Raw genomic sequence first — 12,899 nt, forward strand, 5'->3', positions numbered from 1 at the left:
ATGATCTATAAGGTGGCCATCAAAATATCCATAAAGAGCAAACAGCTGGTGAGCGAGACTCAATGGCTCAACGACAAAATGGAGAACTGATTGAGAATCCACAGCCGACACGTGATTCCTGTTTATTCATTCAAAAATCATTGACTTTGCTCTACTTAAGACATACCAGAAAGACCTCTTCTTTTAAAATAAATCCCCCCAAATAATCAGGATGTCAGAAATCACTTTGAAAAGGCAAACTGCCTTCTGGGGTTGGTCACTCAATTCCCACAGGTGAGTTCCCATCTCTGAAATGAACGTATTCTAGTTTCAAGTCTAGAGATATCACAAAAAAAAAAAAAAAAAAGAAGAAGCAATGGAATGTATATTATGCCAATATCATACTGCTTTACGTATGTCTGTACTATGCTATATTTTTATTATGCGTTATTGTTCCGTTCTAGGATCCCGTTCCTGCGTGTGCAGAGCAGCATACCGATTCCGGGAATATTTTAGCACAAAACGTTTGCCATCTCCTCCTGCAAAATATCTTTGTCTCAGTGATGCCATCTGTTTACCAGATAGGAGTTTCTTCTAGAAACTACCCCATCATTTCTTTCATTCACGTTTGAGGCAGCAAAATAAGTCCCAATTTTATATATATTTAAATAATTCATTTTTTTATATATTAAATAATTGGGGTTTGAGTATCAGTGATCCTAACAGACTGAGATACTCCGTCCAAAAGAGAGAAACATGGATGGTAACTGTATTGCCTTCGTCATCACTACATACACGTGCCCTGCTCTCTATTTTAATTCCACTTCTGATGGGCTGGGATTGTTTTCATCTTTGATTTACAGATTAGCAGCAGAAGCAAGTGTTTGAACCTGGATCTCCTGATACACGTAGCATCACCATCTGCACCCTGAAAGCCACCTCTTCTTCACTATAGCAGATTTTTTTCTCTCAATTGACACATTTCTGACAGTTCCAGAGTGGCTAGCATTTACTAGGGATGACCTAGCTAAGTCATTAACTTTGGGATGACTTTTGGGGAATAACCATATCCCCCAAAACCTCAGTGAGTTCTGCTTCATTGCCCATACATTTTCTATCCCCACTTTCAGCATTCCAGAGGCCGCTTCCTTCAAAGGACTGACTCCAGAGCTCCTGTCAATCGTAGCAGCATGATTTCTTTCAAATCTAAACAATTTGCTCCCTAAAGCCTCTGCGGTGCTGACTCCATCAGTCCAGAGCGACGCATTTTGGCGATGCAGATATTGCTTCTGCAGAGGGACCCTTCGCATTAAGTCTGAAAACCGCCTCTCCAAGGAGAGATGCTGCATGGAGAGAAGTGCCGAGGACGGCAGTTTTACTCCCCGGCTCTCACAGATCGATAGTGTGAACAGGCTTTATCAAACAGGGAAGCTGTGGAGTCATCTGGGAAGGGAGCAGAGCGGCCACCCCTGAGCTTATCTCTGAAATAATAGGACTAATGTCACCGGCTCCGAGTGACAACCGCTGATGTTCTTAAGGGAGTGCTGTCAAGGTTGATGGAGCCACATTCAACTGACTTACTGCATTTTTTCCATGTCTGCCAACAAATCTGTAATATTCTCCAATTTCTCTGTAACCTTATTTACACGGTGCTTTGGATGCACAGAACTCATAAAAAAAAGTGAATTAACTCTTATAATACCTGCACCACGTAGCCAAATACCTCTGTCTCTCTTTCAGATGGGAAAGGAGAGACAAAGCAACCTGAATTTGAAATAAGCAACTTTCAATAAAGTGAAGGGAACAGCTCACAGTTCTATAATCCTTTAAAATGCTTAAAAATGGCTAAGCCAACACAAATGCAAAGCAGCTTTTAGAGGGAGAAGGGCCACATACAAACTTCCAGCAAACTACATGAGCCCGAATGTGCTGACCTACGGTAAACTCCTTATCCCGTAATAGCTTGATGGAGTTTCTAAGTGTTTCCCACAGCAGAGACTAAATTGCTTGTGCAAGGCCGTAGGAAAGGTCAGTGCTACCAAAAAGGTGCAATTAAGAACTTTGGGCTCCCAGTACCTGGCATTAATCACCAGCTCAGATCTCTCCTAAAGACCCACACTTCAATCTCCAGCAAACTTTACATTCGTTAGAAAACCAAATTCTTGGTGGTTGACCTGTTCTAACAGGCTTTAATTTCTCGGCGTAAACAAGACAACAGTGGTTCACTTAATGGTAAGGATCAAGAAAAAAAATCATTATTTTACTTGATACAAACCACAAAGTAATCACAGATTAGGAGAAGGCTACTAGACAGCAATGACTCTGCAAGAGGGGATTTTATGAGTGCTCAGCAACACTTGTGATAAAGAACAAATGGTCAAGAGCTTAGGAAAGCAGATTTAAACTTGATAGCAGGAAAAAGTTATTAAGAATGAAACTGTGCATGGCACGGAGGACTACAGGATATGGATGAGAAACCTTAAGTTTGAACGTTCAAGGATAGCTCGATTAAATGATATTGGTAATGAAAAGCAGACACTTTCTGAGGTCTTCATTTAATCAACAGATCTCCAAAGAAGAAAATGGAAGGAGAGAGAAGGTAAAGAAAAACATATGGATGGCAGAGCATCTCTTGCAGTGGGGAACAGCCCTTAAAGTTCAAAGATTTCGTACTCCAGTGGTACAACTACATTGCACAGCCTAAAAGGAGAAGGAGGATGAGGGTCCAATCTGCCGTGACATGCTGCAGTTGAAGGATGACCTGTCCTCATCACATCTTCACCAGCCACGAGTCCTGACTGCTGGAGGTCCCAGTGAACACAGCACTCGAGGCAGCGATTGCTCGGCTCCAACCTGCACCTTGCCAAGGGGGAAACCCCTTCGAGCACATTACCAGGGTGGCTGAGCAAGATGTAAATATATAAAAAAAGATATAAATACCCAAATATAAATGCACAGCAGATTTGCACCAAGAATCCTCCTACCACTTTACTCTGCAACAGTGACGCACTGTGTGTGTTCTGCATGGGCAGGATTATACAGACTGCCATCAGAAATAGATGATTTATTGGAAAATATTGATTTTATGTATTTCTTAAGAGATCTAACGATGCAAAATTGAACACTGAAAAGTCTGGGAAAGAAAGGATTGGAGTGACTTGTGTCACCCTATTTTGACCTGCTGGGCATGATGTTGTGGTGTAATTACAAATTACACAGTGGCACACTACTGCTCTCGTCAGCAGATCCTTCTCTTGTCTCAGGAACCTGAAGGTCAGTGTTCAGACGGGGAATGACACCAGGCTCAGACTCTGCAACCCCTTACTGCATGGCTGGAGCAACGTAGCAGCAAATCCCTGTGATGTGAAATGAGAAACCTCTGCTGCTGAGTCCCGCCAAGCAGTCGGCACCGAGCTTCGTTCTTCTTGCCTCTCATTTCTTCAGGAGACTCCTGCTTCTGTGAACTTGGCCACCAGTTCTCTTATTTTCCTGGCTCCCAAGCCCGCTTGTTCATCCTACATTTCTCCTCTTTTCTTGGCACTTTGAGCAGACAACACCTTCCTCCAGGCAGTACGAGTCCTGCAGGTACGGGAGCCCAAAAATCACGGTGAGGGAAGGCACCCTTGGCTCAGGACCTTTGCAAGGTCCTTGCCCTTAGCTCGGTCCTCTTTACGGGCAGAAATGTGCCCATCCAGAAGCTTAGCCATCATGAACTAGAAGCTTTCGACAAGGGTGTGAGCACTGCACTTCTCCAAAGGTGCGTAACTGGGCCGAATTTTGGTGTGCTTTCGGAGGAACGGCGAAAGGCCCAACCTTTACACAACAGCTCTTACTGAGAAACGCGAAGATGCAAATTTCCAGCCTGAAGATTTTCCAAAGAAAAGGTCACCAGAATTTTCTAACATGTGCAATGTATTTCTTCCCTTCCTCAGAAAGAATAAGTATTTTAGAGATACTTCTTCCAAAAATAAATCTAGTCCCAGTTGGCAATTAAAGACCAGCCAAATTACAAGAAAGTGAAGTTTTATAAATGGGAAGCATTGGATGGCATTAAAGACCTAACAGATATTCTCTATTTTCTGCTTCGCAGACACATTCACAGTCACACGCAGTGTTATTTATTTATTTAAAATTCAAATACTTCTGGTTATCTTATCCTAACATAATTTAATCTTTATAAAGAAAAAAATACGTTTACCAGCCAGCATCTAAGAAAAATATTCTAAAAGTACTTCCCATAAAGACTCCCATTTATTCACACACACTCGCCACGTAACTATTAAGATGTCAGAAAAGCAATTTGACCCATGGCTATCCCAGAGATCAACGTTTATGTCCGTGTGTGAACCACCATACCTGACAGGGAATCACGCTTTGGTCGACGATACCCTTGGAGAGAGTGAGTAAAAATAAAAGCAGTGAAAAGTTCTTAGCATTTTCATGAAGTGGAGCACCAAGGGAGGTAGGTCTGGACGCACAACGCATGCATGGTCCTTCAAGAGGGTTTTGGACATATCTGCACGTGCATCAAACCAAATGACCAAAAAAAACTCACCACGATGGTGAAAGGCTGTGTCACACAGGACTTTTATCCCCTACTATTTTCTTTTCACTCTCCAAAGAGTGAAATTTGAGATGAGGCTCCCTGTAAAAGCAAGCCATAAAGAAGGCCTTGGAGGAACAGCTTTATTCACATTTCATTTGCTTTGATTATTCTGCTGGAAAAAGAACCATTCAGTTGTAATATAGTAGGGTATCTGAAACAGTATCAACAACTGCATTGAAAATCATCCCTCACCAGCACATGAAAACTGAAAAAAAACTATAAAGGTTAACATACTGTGCGGGTATATTCTCTAAATGCCTGAGAATGAGCCACGTGGCACAGTTGAGATAGAAAATTCCCCTAATGCTGAGCAATTACACTTATTTGTCATAACTACCATAGTTTCCAGACCTACAAAATGCAAAGATGCTTTATCTGGATAAAAATGCAGAGAGAGGTTTGTCACCAGTTTTTGGATAATGGTCACTGTAGATAAGTCCCGGTAATTGTTTTGGATCCTAAAAAGGCTTGTTGGGATGTCCTGAAGAACACTTTTACACGATGTCTGGCTAGGATAGAGTTCTTGAAGAAAGCGGACGAGTTAAAAAAATAGAAATCTGCATCTTATATTGAATTCAGAACCTGCATTTTCAAAATGATGCACAATTTTTAACTTATTTTATCTTCCTATGAAAGCATTTGAGGTGATTTGTGGCTGCAATTAAGCATTCCCCTTAGACAGAAAAGCACTTCCAGTAAAATGAAGTATCTCTTTGTAAATGACAGTCATTTGAATTAAAGAAGAAAAAAAAAAAAGGCAAACCATTTCACAAAACTTAATTCATTCTAACTCGCAACTTAATTGCCTATGAGGACTGTCTTACCTGGGCTGAAAGTGCATAATAAAAAACATAAAGCCTAAAAAAGCTATATGGATTGATTTAGAAACCTACAACTTTCACCTTCCCTAGGCTTTCTTCTGTCTTCGTGTTACCAGATCTCTTCTAAAATAGCATTAAAAGAAACTGAAGACATGTCATTGGAAGTGCGTAACATCAACTACCCCTGTTTTTAATGATGATAATACTACCTGAAATTCCCTTCTCAAACAAATGAATGACAGCAAAAATAAAAAGTTCCAAAACCTCATTAAGATTTTTTTTTTCTTTCAGACATTCTGCCCCAATTTACATTTTGCCTTGTTTAATTTTCATATGACGCTGTAACTGTTCTCTCTCGGTGACTGAAGCTTCACATAGCCAGAATGAACGATTTGGTGAGCTTCCACAAAGGAAATATCAGAAAGCCTTTGAAGTAGACACTGGTTATGGACAGAATGAATGGCAAATCCCAAATGGGTTGCTCAGACCTGAGGGAATTAGGGATAAAATAGCCAGGACTTCAGGTTCTTGAAGATTTGAAGGCATGTTCAAACTGAGGACACCTGGAAGACCCTGAGTTGTCCATTCCCCGTCGAGAAAGCCTGCCTACCCCGTCAGTGGACGTTTCAGGAGATGGTTAGTAGGTGACAGCCAGCGATGATGTTCTCCTGCCAAACTCTTTGACAGGTACAGCTCTGACTCCTCATTTATTGCCTTTGTGATAACGTGGCCAGGCAAGAAGATAATTTCAGTAACCGTGCAACCAAACTTGTTCTACTGATTTAAGCTGTAATTTCTGCCTGCCATTAGTTCACATACTGATCTAGCTGGAATTAAACCTAATTCTCCTCCATCCCACAGACTGGTCCATCCTCAGACCCCTCTCCTCTGCCAAAGTGAGATGACCGATGCTCCCAGACCAAAAGGTCCTGACCACTACGTTATGTACAGAATACTCTAAATACAATTAAATTAAAACATCCACTGCAGCTCACAGACCAGAGATCGTTTTTTTATTGAAGATCAATCCGGTAGGTACTAAAGTAACAGAAAGCTCATTATTTTGTGTAAAAACTCGGCTACAGGGAATTATTTTGGTTATATTGTCACTTACCCCAGGATTGATATTTCTCTGAGGAGCATGCTGCTGATAAATATCACGGCTATAAACAAGATAATAGAGTGGCTTCTGTGCAAAGTTAGTACAAAGGGAGCTGTGTGCAGGGGACCACAGCAGGAAAAAAAGGTTTAAACTCTTCTCTAGGTGACCCAAAATGTGATTATAATTATAATCACAATGAAAGTATAAACAGTGCTGGGACACTCAATGGTGATTTAACTATGCAAAGTGTATTTAAAACCTTAGCAAAAACAGACAAATGACTTTGAAAAATTCTGAAATATTACATCGTATAGAAAACATCCAGGAAGGTAATGACTAGGAAAAAATCACTAGTGTTAACAGAGGATAACACATTTGGAGTATTTTTCACTAAAATACTAAGGTTTCAGCTTGAAGGAACTTACTGGCAGTACTTTCCAGACTGGTGACCACAACATCAGGCTGAGTTTGACGAGAGGTCTGGGGAGAATGGTCAGATTATAATGTCAGTCTCCATCCCTCCAGTCCCGCCTTGTGCAAGCAGAAATTCCCACTCAAAATTAGTCTGACTAGGTGATAAAAGCTTCTGTCCCCATAGAGCAGACAGCTTTAGCTCTGGAAGATGAAAAAGCCTAGAACTACCTTTTTAACAGCAGCTATAAAAATATGAGATTTAAAGAATTTATTTTGGTCTTGTAGGTGCTCATCCACAAGATCGAGCACTTCTCTCCCATGCAGGTGTAACATAAAAATAAGTATGTCATCGCCTCCAAGGTACTACAAAACACCACACACTCAGAAAAAGATAACAACATTATTTAACAGTCATCTCATGTTAAAAATATTGCTTATTTAGTGCTCTCTTAACTCTTGAAGCACTGGAATTTCAAGCAGCAGACAGACCAAGTGCAATTTCTTATGATGTCTCCAGAGGGGAATATTGGCTAGTGTTTGGACCACAAGATGCAGAGTCAGAACTAATCAGATCTAAAGTTTCAGCATGTCGAGAGATGCGTATCCGAGCTTGAACAGACATCACACCCTGCAGCTCCCAAGCCTCTCTGTCACCAAGCTGCCAAGCCAGAACCACAAGCAGTAATAGCAAAGCCACGGTGGATTTTTGTGCAGAGATAGAACCTCGAAGGCAAATGTTAATGGGTTAATTACAACTTTCCCAAGTGCATAATTTGAAGAACACCCCACTTTTCCATACCCTTCCTCAGAGTCTCAAAGCTGCTTTCATTCTCTTGCTGATGGGAAAGAAAATAACAGCCAGGTGAGGAAGAGACTGAATTTTCAAGCTTTGCTGTTGCAGTCAGCACCCAGCTCGCTGTATTTGGAGCCCCAGCAGCAGCTGAACACCTTCATTAACAGCCTCCAGTGTGGGCATGAGTAAAAACATCCTTCTGCTCTGCTTCAGCTGTGTAACGGCAGCATGGGGGCACTGCTGTAAAGCCTCTTCCTTGCTGTTCATTCTCATGTTGTCAGAAGTAAATCCCATCTGCTGGAGCGGTGATTCCCTCAGTGCAGCCGGAACAACAAATTCCTGCATGGCCAACGTTAGTAAGAGCCCACCTGATGGAAAGTTCTTCCATTTCACATCCTCCATCCTCTCATCTCTTGCAAGGGCATAAGCAAGCTTCAGGACATGGCTGCATTTCCATCACACAGAGGAGCTGCCAAACCTCCGCTAATATCCAGTGACTTTCCCCAAAGTGGTAAATCTACGCGAGGAACAGCCCGGTGGTGGCCCTCACTGAGAAACCAAGCTTCAAAAGGAACAAAATGGCAAAACTCGGAGCTGTTACTATGAAATGCAAACTAGGAAATGCACAGCAACATCACAGTCTTAGGCAGTGAAATATACGGTACAGACCACTGGAAGAGAGACACGCTACACTGCTTAGAAATAGAAGCTGGGTATATTTTGAGCCTTGTTATAAATTTGTAAAGGCATTAGCTCCACTGGCACTCACTTCTGCAGAGTTAAAAAGCAGTCTTTTGGCCTGTGAATTTACAGCAGCGAAAATCTATCTTTATTCCCCTTCTATCTCTAGACACTGTTCTTGCAAAGATGTTATTTCCCTTTCTGCAGATGAAACAGAGCAATTACCGGTGCCAGAGAAATGAATTTATACATCTGGAAGACCCAAGAGCGGCTCCTTCCGAGAGCAAATGCAGCACAGCTGCTCCTCTTTGAAGGCAGGCAAAAGGGGAGTAACTCGAGCATAGATCCCATCAGCTTGTTCTGCTAATGAGGATGTTGTAATAAGGATAAGAATCATGGGTGCTCCCGGAGCAGCAGCTGCTGGTGGAGTTTGGGGGGATTTGCCCCCCTTCCTGTGGATACAGGGCACATCACAGGATGCAATTTGTCTCCTGTAGGCCAAGGTGGCATCTTGGTGTGTGCAAAATCATCTCCATCTGCTTGGTACAGGGAGGTGATCTCCAGCATTGAGTTACAACATAGCTGAGCCGTGGTAAGTGGTTGGATGTGTCCTGATCCCTGGTGTAAAGCACAACCCTTGGTTTATTTGGCATGCAGAAAGGGCCAGGAACATGCGGCTGGGAGGTTATATTCAGTTACGAAGTTATATTCATCATAACTTGGTTGTTATAAACATACATCCAGGTGCAGGACTCAGCTGAGCTTTTCCTCACCTTGCCCTGTCCTGATGCAAACAGTCCTTGAGCTGCTCTCCATAATGTTTTCCCACCATGCTGTCTCCTTGTGATGACTGCTTAAGAAATGCCCAGTACCAGTGCTCTAATTTACCCAGCAGTGCCTCATTTTTTATGACAGAGGCAGAACGACTGCTTGACATTTTGATTATTCACAATAACCAGCAAACAAGAACTACCGATGATAACACTGGTTGGCTGAATTCTGATGTAACTCTTGGTACCAACCTAAAAAACACCCCGAGGTCATGTTTTAAGCAACATGCATTAGCAGGCAATGCTTATTAACAAACACTGAGCAAATAGAAGATTCTCCTGTCTTCTACAAGCAAAATGTGGCTGGTGTTTGGCCTCTTCATTTCCTTCTGATCTCCCAGACCACAAAAAATACCAGAGGGATGTGGCACTTTGGAGCAACTTATTCATCCTACACACGTACACCCCATCAGAGAAATATATAAACCCACACCTTCTGGAGAGCTTCTCAGTGTTAAGGGAAAAACGGTGGGTTGGGTACCTTTAGCACAGTGTGGGATGTAAAAGTGATGTCTGTGGTTCCCCACAAGAGCCGTCCCTTGGTGTCAGCCTTCCATTCCCCTCAGGCAGACATATCCAACTCCATGCGGTTTGTTCCACATCTTGACAGAGGTCTTCCAGATGAAACCTAGAGAACTAGAGCTCTGTTCACATCCTAAAGACCCTCCATGGCGTATTTGGTAAGAGATGGGTTTTCACCCTGCAGCACCAAGATAAAAAGGCCTTCAGATGTCACCACAGAGCAGGGCATCATTCCTGCTGTCCTCCACAAGGCCGCACTTCAGTGGGGCTGCACCCGTGTCCGTGTGTGCAGCCTCATATCAGCCCTACCTACATGGGTTCCTTTGGGAGTTGTCTTCCACTTTTATTCCATGCAACCCCTACAGGCTCCTAACTACGCTATGAGGCCTCGGAGTTCAATCTGAGAACAGATATAAAGTAGCTATGGTCCCTATATGCCACGAGCCTCCTTTTAATCCTGTTGAGCAGGTACCAGCTCTTTTCACTGCGAGGCTGGAAGTAGGAAACCTGTGGTCAAACGCTTGTGTCTGTTCCTCATTTACTGGGGAATGTTGTGGGGTTGTTTCAGTACACAGAGCCTCAGTTTCCCCATTAATGAAATGGAAGTAATGCTATATGAATTGTATGGCTGAGACAGTAAGTGATGAATGTTTGCAAAACATGAGATCCTCAGAATTACAGAGGGAAAGGTTTCATTAAGATGCCAATAAGCCACAGCTGTGCACATCCAGGTAAGAAGAAGATGCAAAGTTAATGGGGACAGCAAAGAGCTGTGGTGTACAGCTCAGCAGCCAGGCAACAGGCTTCACCATCAGCCTGAAACATGGCTTTGATGAGCAACTTAATATTTGTCACCGAAAGAAAAAAAAAAAAAAAATATGTGTTTAAAGTTTATATTAAACTGGGCAAACACTGCTCCTATACACAGCTTTTATTTCCTGAACCTGCGCCACCAAATCTCTCCTCTCCAGTCCCTGAAACCACCAGCTTCCAGCCCAAAATGAGACTGCTGTCGAGCAAAGCCTGCCAGTTGCCTCGAAGTTACAAGATTGCTTCATGATGGAGATGATAATCCAAAATGACCACTGAACTAAATTACCCACTGTCGATCCATTTGTAATTTAAATCCAATCCTGCAGAAGCCAGAAGATAAATGTACTAACCATGGTCAATCAATCTCTCTCTATAGAGAAGTTCTGTGATGCATTTATTTTGCGTGAACCCAGGGCATGAGTATGCCTGGAGGCCCTTTCAGCCCAGCACTGACCATGGGAGAGTAAAATCCACAGGATCCCATTGCTTCGCGTGTTTGTAACTTGCTGCATCGATAAGGACAGGGCTCTGCTTCCCACAGCACCACAAGAGGTAGCACGACTTCGCTACTGCTGATGCCTTTGGTCCTGTGCAAGGTAGAAAATGCACGCACACAGCCTTGCTTAAGAAGCATTATAACTTTAAACGATCTGGACAGTCAATTCTAAATGAATTCCTGCCTATTGCAGAGAAATATCGTGAGGTTTCATTAAATGTGCATAAAATGCTTTAGCATCATGCATCAATAAAGATGTTAACAGAACCATCACATAATGTCTTCCTATTACACAAAGCGATCTGAAATATGGAGTTCACTAACTTCGGCTTCTCCTATTAAATCCTATTTCCTTTAATGCCATATTACATTTAGTTTGTTGACCATCACTGAAATAGTGATACCCCCTGCCTGAACTTCACATTCTCTCCGAAGCGCAACAGCTTTGTAAAAATTAACTTATTATTCATATTATTTTTAAATGTGATCTGGTGGCACATTCGACGTGCTCAAACCCCACAGCTCTCAATCTGGCTTCTGTAAAAAGTAACATATGCTGACTATAAATCTTTAAAATGGCTCTATTAATAGAGTAGCTGTGGTGACAGCTTTATAAATGGGCACCATCTTTATGCAAACTGTTTTTTATTAGATTGCATTATAATGATTTGTAATACGAATGCAAGGATGGATTCTGGAGGGGACGGAAACCAGCAACAACTCGAGCGAGCCAGCGGTTTCGAAGCCCGTGAATGTTGGGTGGCAGATTGTGGGCACTTGCAGCAACAGACACCAGCAGATTAGCTTTGCTGCACCTCTGTGCTCCTCTGCTTTTCCCGATCAGATAGCAAACAGTCTAATAACTGGCTCTGTGTCTGTCAATCCAATTACTTCCGATTTGCTCTGTGCTGACACTCCATTAAATAAGCAGACAGATGGCGCGATCTTTCATTAGCATCCAACTGACTCATTAGCCTCCGGTGTGAGTACGAGGCTATGGCCAAACAATTAAACCAGGGGTTATTCCAAAAAACACTTGGGGCAAATGAAAAGCCCAGTCTAGGAGATCAGAAGTCCAGGACCCACCCTGGGATGCCCCGAAGTGTAGGGGATCGATGGAGCTGCTGCCTCTAGGAGTAGTTACGGCCACATGCAGACATCCCACCATAGCCACTCAACGTGCCCACCACAACCACGTTGGCATCTCCAGGGAAGGGTGATGAGCATTTCTGGCTGTCCTCTCTGCAGTGGTTGGCTTTCCTTACAGCCGATGTGGAGAAATGGCCAAGAGGACCACTGTAACCACCTGCTGACGGATGGTTGCAGCCCACAAACCACATCGTTGCAAGGATCTAGGAAATGCAGTTGTGTGGGCAACCTTGCTTTCTTCACATGCAAACACCTCTGCCATTTCTCAGTAACAAGACCGTGTCACCCAGGAAATGTGAGGCAGAGAAATACAGCCCTCTGTCCCAGTCCATGTCCTACCTAGCAGTTCATCTCTTAACCCTCCTTGCCACATTTTAATATTGAACTCAATGCTGTCAAAGATTTTGCCCTGAAACACAACGGATGAGGAAGAGTAACACAGATCTTAGATCATTTCCAGACTCCTTATTGCCTAACCTGAGGACCAGGATGGACAATATTTGGCTAATCATAGAATCGTTAAGGTTGGAAGAGACCTCCAAGATCACCTGGTCCAACCACCACCCTCCCATCAATGTCACCCACTAAACCATGTCCCCAAGCACCACGTCCAACCTTTCTTTGAACACCCTCAGGGACGGTGACACCACCACCTCAACAGGCAACCGGTCCCAACACCTGACTGCTCTTTCT

The 12,899-nt window shown here is 43.0% G+C and overlaps 1 protein-coding gene across 2 annotated transcripts in view; it reads right to left on the reverse strand.

Annotated features, from left to right (window-relative positions):
• EXOC4 (exocyst complex component 4) overlaps nucleotides 1-12,899 on the reverse strand; it is a 379,564-nt gene that overhangs the window by 101,260 nt on the left and 265,405 nt on the right. The gene's annotated exons all lie outside the window — the stretch shown is intronic.

Source organism: Oxyura jamaicensis, chromosome 1 (assembly GCF_011077185.1).
Source record: "Oxyura jamaicensis isolate SHBP4307 breed ruddy duck chromosome 1, BPBGC_Ojam_1.0, whole genome shotgun sequence".
Classification (NCBI taxonomy): domain Eukaryota; kingdom Metazoa; phylum Chordata; class Aves; order Anseriformes; family Anatidae; genus Oxyura; species Oxyura jamaicensis.